The 7,480-nt window shown below is 35.5% G+C and overlaps 1 pseudogene; it reads left to right on the top strand.

Annotated features, from left to right (window-relative positions):
* The first annotated feature begins 758 nt into the window (after window positions 1–758).
* Window positions 759–7,480, top strand: part of LOC107704535 (uncharacterized) — a 10,833-nt pseudogene continuing 4,111 nt past the window's right edge.

Here is a 7,480-nt window from a genome sequence, read left to right as displayed (position 1 = left end):
TGCAACACTTTGTTTTTCTACCAAATTATATGTAATAACATCTAATCATTTTATTAATATTTAACTTACATTGGAAAGGTTTCCGTGACCTCTCACGAGATCTTGGCAAAAATCTCACGATTTATTCCAAAACATGATGCATGATAGGATACACTAAGCCTGGAATAGCACTTTGGAGCGGTATTCAAGATAGTGTGTATTTAGTGTGTAAGGGCACTGCGCTTTGGCAGACTGCGCTGTGACAGTCTTGCACATTTATTTTCTGTTGTGCGCACGTGCTCTCAAGTGGTCAAGACCTCAAGTGTGGGTATTTGGACAAGGCAATTGTGTTGCACGTTTTATTGGTGCAAAGATGAATAGTAGTGATATTTATTTTGTACAACATTTGCAACTGCTTTTTATCACTAGATCATTAGAAGCAACACAAATTCAATTGTGTCATCTGTTATAGGGACTACTGAACAGACATTGTTGATTTTAAATGCAAAGTATTTAAAATTTAAATAAAGCTATTTAAACACTTGCATTTTTACAACACTATAAGTATATAACATCAGGAAATTTCTACACACACTTATGGTTGTTACAATCGCCAGCTGAAGTGCCCACGAGCTCTGCTAGAGGGCACTCCATCCTGTACCTTTGCCATTCACCCTGGACTCCATTTCCCATAATCCTTTGCCTGGACTTATCAGATCTCATCATTAGCACACAGCTGTCTCATATTAGGAGGACTATAAAGATTGCACTCGCACACAATATACAGTATTTTGGCTCATTTTGAGTCAGGGTGACTGTCAGGCACATCTGAAAGTGAGTTTTGATTGAGTAACTTGTAGATCTGTGCTCCTCGAGCCACAAACTGTTTCAGACTGTTAAGTCTGATTCAGTTCACTACAAAAGTATGATTCATTTGCAAATCATACAGTCTGGACCATTTTCATTAGCCTACTCTATGGAATTGCAACTCTGCTGAGGAAAAAAAAAAAACTAAAATAAATGTAAATAATAGATAAATCTAAAGAAATGTAAGGAAAGAATGAATGAATATTTCCACGTTTCGCATCCTTATTAACGTATTGTATTTTTTCCAAATGTATTTATTTATAAATTCTTTCCTGGTTTTTTTATTATGTATTTATGTCAACATTGATTGATTGATATATTTCTTTGTCCGTATGGTAATGAGGGTGAAACAAAAACTAAGATCTAGTCAGAAATCACTGTCTGTAATGTGTTTTCATGATGATATTTTACACATTTATAACATTTATATTTATAGGCAGCTAGTCAGTACTCGGGCGAGGGCTCCCTCTGCTGGCTTGGCGTTACACAGTACTAGTTGGTCAAACACTTAATGTATTCAGATTTTATGAGAAGATTATATTCAGATATTTGTATTATTAAAATCATAATACATTAATCAACCAGTTTTACACACCATTGATGATCAGCTGTACAGTTTTAGGTTCATATGAGTGAGTGATGTAGCAGCTGTATGTTCCTGCATCAGTGTGTTGAAGATTGTTGAGTTTGATGGAGAAGTTTCCTCTCAGATACTCATCAGGGAAAGTTTCAGCTCTGTTCTTGAACTCGGAGTCCTGTAACGCTACTGAATCTTCACCCTTAACTATATCGTACACAATCTTGCTGCCATTCTGCCTCCAGTGCACATTAATGTCTTGAAGTTTAAGATCTTGTGCAGATAAAGAACACGGCACAATAACAGAACCACCAATAACAGCCTCTACTGTGTCCTGCAGAGATACTGAAATCACACAAACTGTAAGTCCAAACACACAATCTGGCATTTATACATGATACATGAATGTATCTTTCAAATGTAGTGTGTTTCATGCTCACCTTTATCTATCAGCACTGCAAACACACAGATGTAGCAGCATCTGCAGAAACAGAACAAAAAACAAGCTAACTCAACAAGTAGATCATCACTAGTAATGTCAACGACATACATTTGATTCCCATGTAACACAGATGGAGTAGATGTTGTGAGAAAACATGATAAGGGCATTGAATATAACAGTGAAGACATTTATTACCACATAGCAGTGACAAAGTACATGCAGCACCTTGAGTTCAATGAAACCGGAGTGAACCCCAAACATCCTAAACACAAACCTTTTATAAAGTTACAGTTTACTACCCTTAATGTAAATGAGTAACAGCTCATATTATTAGCTCATATTAGTAACAGCTTATAACAGCTGTGTCTGTATGTTAATGAAGTTCAGACACCCCAATGTCTTAGATCTCAGTATCCCACACCCATTCGACACTGTGATCAGCCTAAATGGTGACTGACTTCTTTAAAATAATTAAGCCACTTGAGCATGATCAATTTAGCAAATGTTCATAAGGGGGCATATTCACCAATCTTACCCTACTGATAAAACTAATACCCTGAACACATACAGACATATACAATAAAGCTAACTGCACATGCAGACACAAAAGATGGTAATACAAAATGCTAATGATAATTGCTAATAACTAAATCAAAATAATAGTTACAGCTATAAACCTGTTATGAATTATGAATTAATAGTAATTAATGATGCTAAAAATCTTAACTCTAGTTCAAACAAAGAAACTAACGACCAGAATACATCAGGCAAAAACACTGAAACGAGCAAGCGAACTGCAGCAGGCCTTCGGTGATACCGGTGACGGACAACACGTCTTTGTTCAAAAGCGCTTCATTCACAATTAATCAAACATACCTGATCTTCATGGTGCCCCAATATTATTAATATGTTTTACTTAAATATATTTGATCTAAATGCCTGAAATTGAGATTACTACTTAAATACTCGAGCAACAGGAAATAACTCTTTTGCAACAGATGAGCATCGTGGCGTCACAGACAGAATCCAAGCGCACGCGCACCAGATATTTTTGTTAACTGTGTTTGTAAATGTACTATAATATTTCTATATACTATAGTTGACTTTCACAAGCTTTTCACATGTACTCTTGATATTATACACAATCTCCACCATAAGACATACATTTGATTCCCATGTAACACAGATGGAGTAGATGTTGTGAGAAAACATGATAAGGGCATTGAATATAACAGTGAAGACATTTATTACCACATAGCAGTGACAAAGTACATGCAGCACCTTGAGTTCAATGAAACCGGAGTGAACCCCAAACATCCTAAACACAAACCTTTTATAAAGTTACAGTTTACTACCCTTAATGTAAATGAGTAACAGCTCATATTATTAGCTCATATTAGTAACAGCTTATAACAGCTGTGTCTGTATGTTAATGAAGTTCAGACACCCCAATGTCTTAGATCTCAGTATCCCACACCCATTCGACACTGTGATCAGCCTAAATGGTGACTGACTTCTTTAAAATAATTAAGCCACTTGAGCATGATCAATTTAGCAAATGTTCATAAGGGGGCATATTCACCAATCTTACCCTACTGATAAAACTAATACCCTGAACAAATACAGACATATACAATAAAGCTAACTGCACATGCAGACACAAAAGATGGTAATACAAAATGCTAATGATAATTGCTAATAACTAAATCAAAATAATAGTTACAGCTATAAACCTGTTATGAATTATGAATTAATAGTAATTAATGATGCTAAAAATCTTAACTCTAGTTCAAACAAAGAAACTAACGACCAGAATACATCAGGCAAAAACACTGAAACGAGCAAGCGAACTGCAGCAGGCCTTCGGTGATACCGGTGACGGACAACACGTCTTTGTTCAAAAGCGCTTCATTCACAATTAATCAAACATACCTGATCTTCATGGTGCCCCAATATTATTAATATGTTTTACTTAAATATATTTGATCTAAATGCCTGAAATTGAGATTACTACTTAAATACTCGAGCAACAGGAAATAACTCTTTTGCAACAGATGAGCATCGTGGCGTCACAGACAGAATCCAAGCGCACGCGCACCAGATATTTTTGTTAACTGTTTGTAAATGTACTATAATATTTCTATATACTATAGTTGACTTTCACAAGCTTTTCACATGTACTCTTGATATTATACACAATTTCCACCATAAGTCATATCAAACATGTCTCTGTCATGTGTGGACTTTAGTTCAACAATAAAAGACATGGCAAAAGTTCTTACTTTTTTTCTTATCTTCATTGGAAAGACTACAAAATATTGTGCCAGTTTTCATAGAAAAATTATTAAATTGGTTAAAAAATAAGAATAATAGCTTGCCATTTCAATAGGTAGCTATGAATCCTTACATGTAATGTGATGTGGTCCCAATTACTATTTAATAAATAGAGTAAATTTAATCAGTAACTTACATGAATATGAGAGTGAAGCTTCCTTTAGACTCTGAGAAAAGGCTGTATTCTGGATACTGATCCTCAGATGAAAAAAAATTCTGAAAGTTGTCTTAATATTCCATTGTGTCACAGCTTCCATTGTGTCTCAGTACACTGTCATGTCTTGACTTCAGTTTCTGATCATACAAAGAGCAGGACAGGAACGCAGAGCTTCTGGTTACATCCTTATTTGTGACCTGGAGAGAAACTAAAAGAGAGAGAATTAAAAAAACAAACACAGGAAAATAAGGTCTGAACCTTTCATGAATTTGCCTTTCAAATGGTTTTAAAAATGAATAATTACCAAACATATGGCGTTTTCTACAATAAGAAATTACCTGTATTTACTTTTTTTTTCACAGAAGTCCTCAATTCATAAAGAGCTGCCTCATTTTGTTTTCGATTCGTGACAGACTGAACAGGTGCTCCTAAGTGACACAGGAGTGTAATTAGTCTGCCAACATCAAAGACAGGAGTAATTGAAAGAGATATAATCACTTGGCCCCAGGATATTGGAGCTGAATATATCACAGATGAGCCCAGCCCCATGTGTCTTCAATAATCGGCTGCTCCCCGCCAACAAAATAAACACAATTAACCAAATGTAAAATACAGCTCACAACATACTTTAAGTTACTGGATTATTTCAGTTTCAGCTTTAAGTCAATTTGTGTATCCTCTAAACAATATTGAAACTCAAAGTTATAAAACATGAAATAAAAGGAGTTTTGTAAAATCATTAACCTTGGGGACCTGTCATTCATGGCATGGCTGTTCAGAATAACAAATGTATGTTGTTTTAACTATTTTCAAATATTTCAAGTGAACAACAAGATAAAATCTATGTATATCTGACATACAGGGTGGCAAGATGGTGCCTACATGAACACATTAGTGACTTCTTGTAAGGCATATGTAAATATAATAGGCAAATATGTACTGTACATATTAAATGAATATTGAGCTCAATATAAGAGTGTTTGCATTTTCAAGCCAATGGGTTCCTGAGGAAATTCAGTTTTTAGAATGGCAATTCACACTTTATGAGTAAAATAAGATCTGCAGTTAACATTAGGCTACTTGAAGATACTTTCATATGTTTTTATTCAACTGGTTACATACAGGCATGTGAATTTTGTGTATACAAGAATGTGACTTTAGGTGCTTGATGAATCAGATAACTTGTTACAAACATCTACTTTAACTGCAATTAATGAGTTGCCAACTGCAAGGTTCTTTAACAAGACCAAAATGGCCATAAAAAGAGCAATTTATAATTTTGTGGTTAGTGTGTTTTTGTCCAGCAACTACTGTAGTTGTGCTCTTCTGACAACAGTCTGCAGAGCTGCAGCATATATGAACACATTTCTATATACAAATTTCATCAGTCTTATCGTATATGTATTAGGCCTATATGTAAACATAAGGAGTTCTAAATGAAAGGAACTGTTGGAGGAATTAGTTAATCTAGTGCTATTCTGAAACTTACCCTGGAAAATGTAGCTAATATGTGTTCAAGCTGTTGAACGTTTATGGCATAGATGATATTTTCAGTTAATAAAAATGAGAATGTTTAACATGGATGTCTATGGGGCCTCTGCTGCCCTCAGGAGACGAAGGGCAGCAGAGAAGTGGAAGTGGAAGTGGTAGTTCTCCACTTACAAGCCTATTGTTAGTGAATTTGGAGTATTCTAAATGAGACCCAATGTCATCATGATCCAGCAGAGAGATTTCTGGTCTCGATTGCAGCGGTTACTTTTACTAATTCTCTCTGTGTTTCACATGATTGGTTTTTCTCTGATCACCACTTTCATATGCACTTGCTCACAGTACAGAATTCACAGTATACTCAGGATCAAACCATGAGATGACAGAGAACATCTGTAACAAGTGAACCACTGATCCCAATCTAAACTTGGTTGGATTTGTTTGGTTTATAAACTTTGTTCAACTTGCTCTTCCATAGAATCATACTAGAAGTTACTTAGCCTATCAGGAGACTTAAATGGATAGTTCACCCAAAAATGAATAATCTGTCATTAATTACTCGCCCTCATGTCGTTCCAAACCCGTAAGACCTTCGTTCATCTTCGGAACACAAATTAAGATATGTTTTTAATGAAAACCGCTCATCGGCAGTTCAAACTTAATTTTACGAAGCTACGAGAATACTTTTTGTGCGCAAAGAAAACAAAAATAGTGACTTTATTTAACAATTCTTCTCCTCCCCATCACCACTGGCCGCCATTCACGAGAGTATAATGTTTAGTTTTAAATTATTGAATAGGTTGTAAATTAAATTGTGTGTGGGAGTCCACATATCCAATGACCTCTCTTGGTCTGCTAACATCTCAGCAACAATCAAAAAGGCACAGCAATGACAGCACTTCCTCAGGGTGCTCAGGAAAAACAACTTGGGAGTATAAGCTGCAAGTGTCCTTTTACCGCTCCACCATCAAAAGCACGTATCTCGGTGTGGTACTCCAGTTGCACTACAGCAGACAAGAGAGCCCTTCAAAGAATAGTCAACACAGCCCAAAAAATCACTGGCTGCTCGCTCCACTCCCTGGAAAGCATTGCTCACTCACACTATCTCTCAAGGGCCAAAAACATCATAGTTTCAATTTGTACTTTACTGTTTAATGTCAATGTAGAGGTCAATGTGCAGTACTGTCAATGGTCACAGATTGCTCAGTGTGCAATATTATGACTCACTGCTTGTATATATTTTTATAATTGTACTGTACAGTCTATAGTCTTATTTATTGTCTGTTATATGTTTATATACAGAAAAATCCAATGACAATAAAGGCTTTCAATTCAATTCAAATTCAGTTCAATTCAGTTTACTGAATTTACACTATCCCATAGACAGTTGAGCCCGGTCTCATGAAAATGCGTATAAATAGTACGCCAAATAAAAACAAAAACTCGTGGTATTGATATACAAAAATTTACTTTAGGATGTTTGGCGTGCATATACAGTAATACGCAGTTTTCATGTGCATATGATACGAAATTTGTTGGCGTGCATATGATACAGGTGCATCTCAATAAATTAGAATGTCATGGAAAAGTTCATTTATTTCAGTAATTCAACTCAAATTGTGAAACTCGTGTATTA

This window comes from Sinocyclocheilus anshuiensis, unplaced genomic scaffold (genome assembly GCF_001515605.1).
Source record: "Sinocyclocheilus anshuiensis isolate Anshui unplaced genomic scaffold, SAMN03320099.WGS_v1.1 scaffold2038, whole genome shotgun sequence".
Taxonomy (NCBI): Eukaryota; Metazoa; Chordata; class Actinopteri; order Cypriniformes; family Cyprinidae; genus Sinocyclocheilus; species Sinocyclocheilus anshuiensis.
This window is presented reverse-complemented; position numbering and strand designations above follow the sequence as displayed.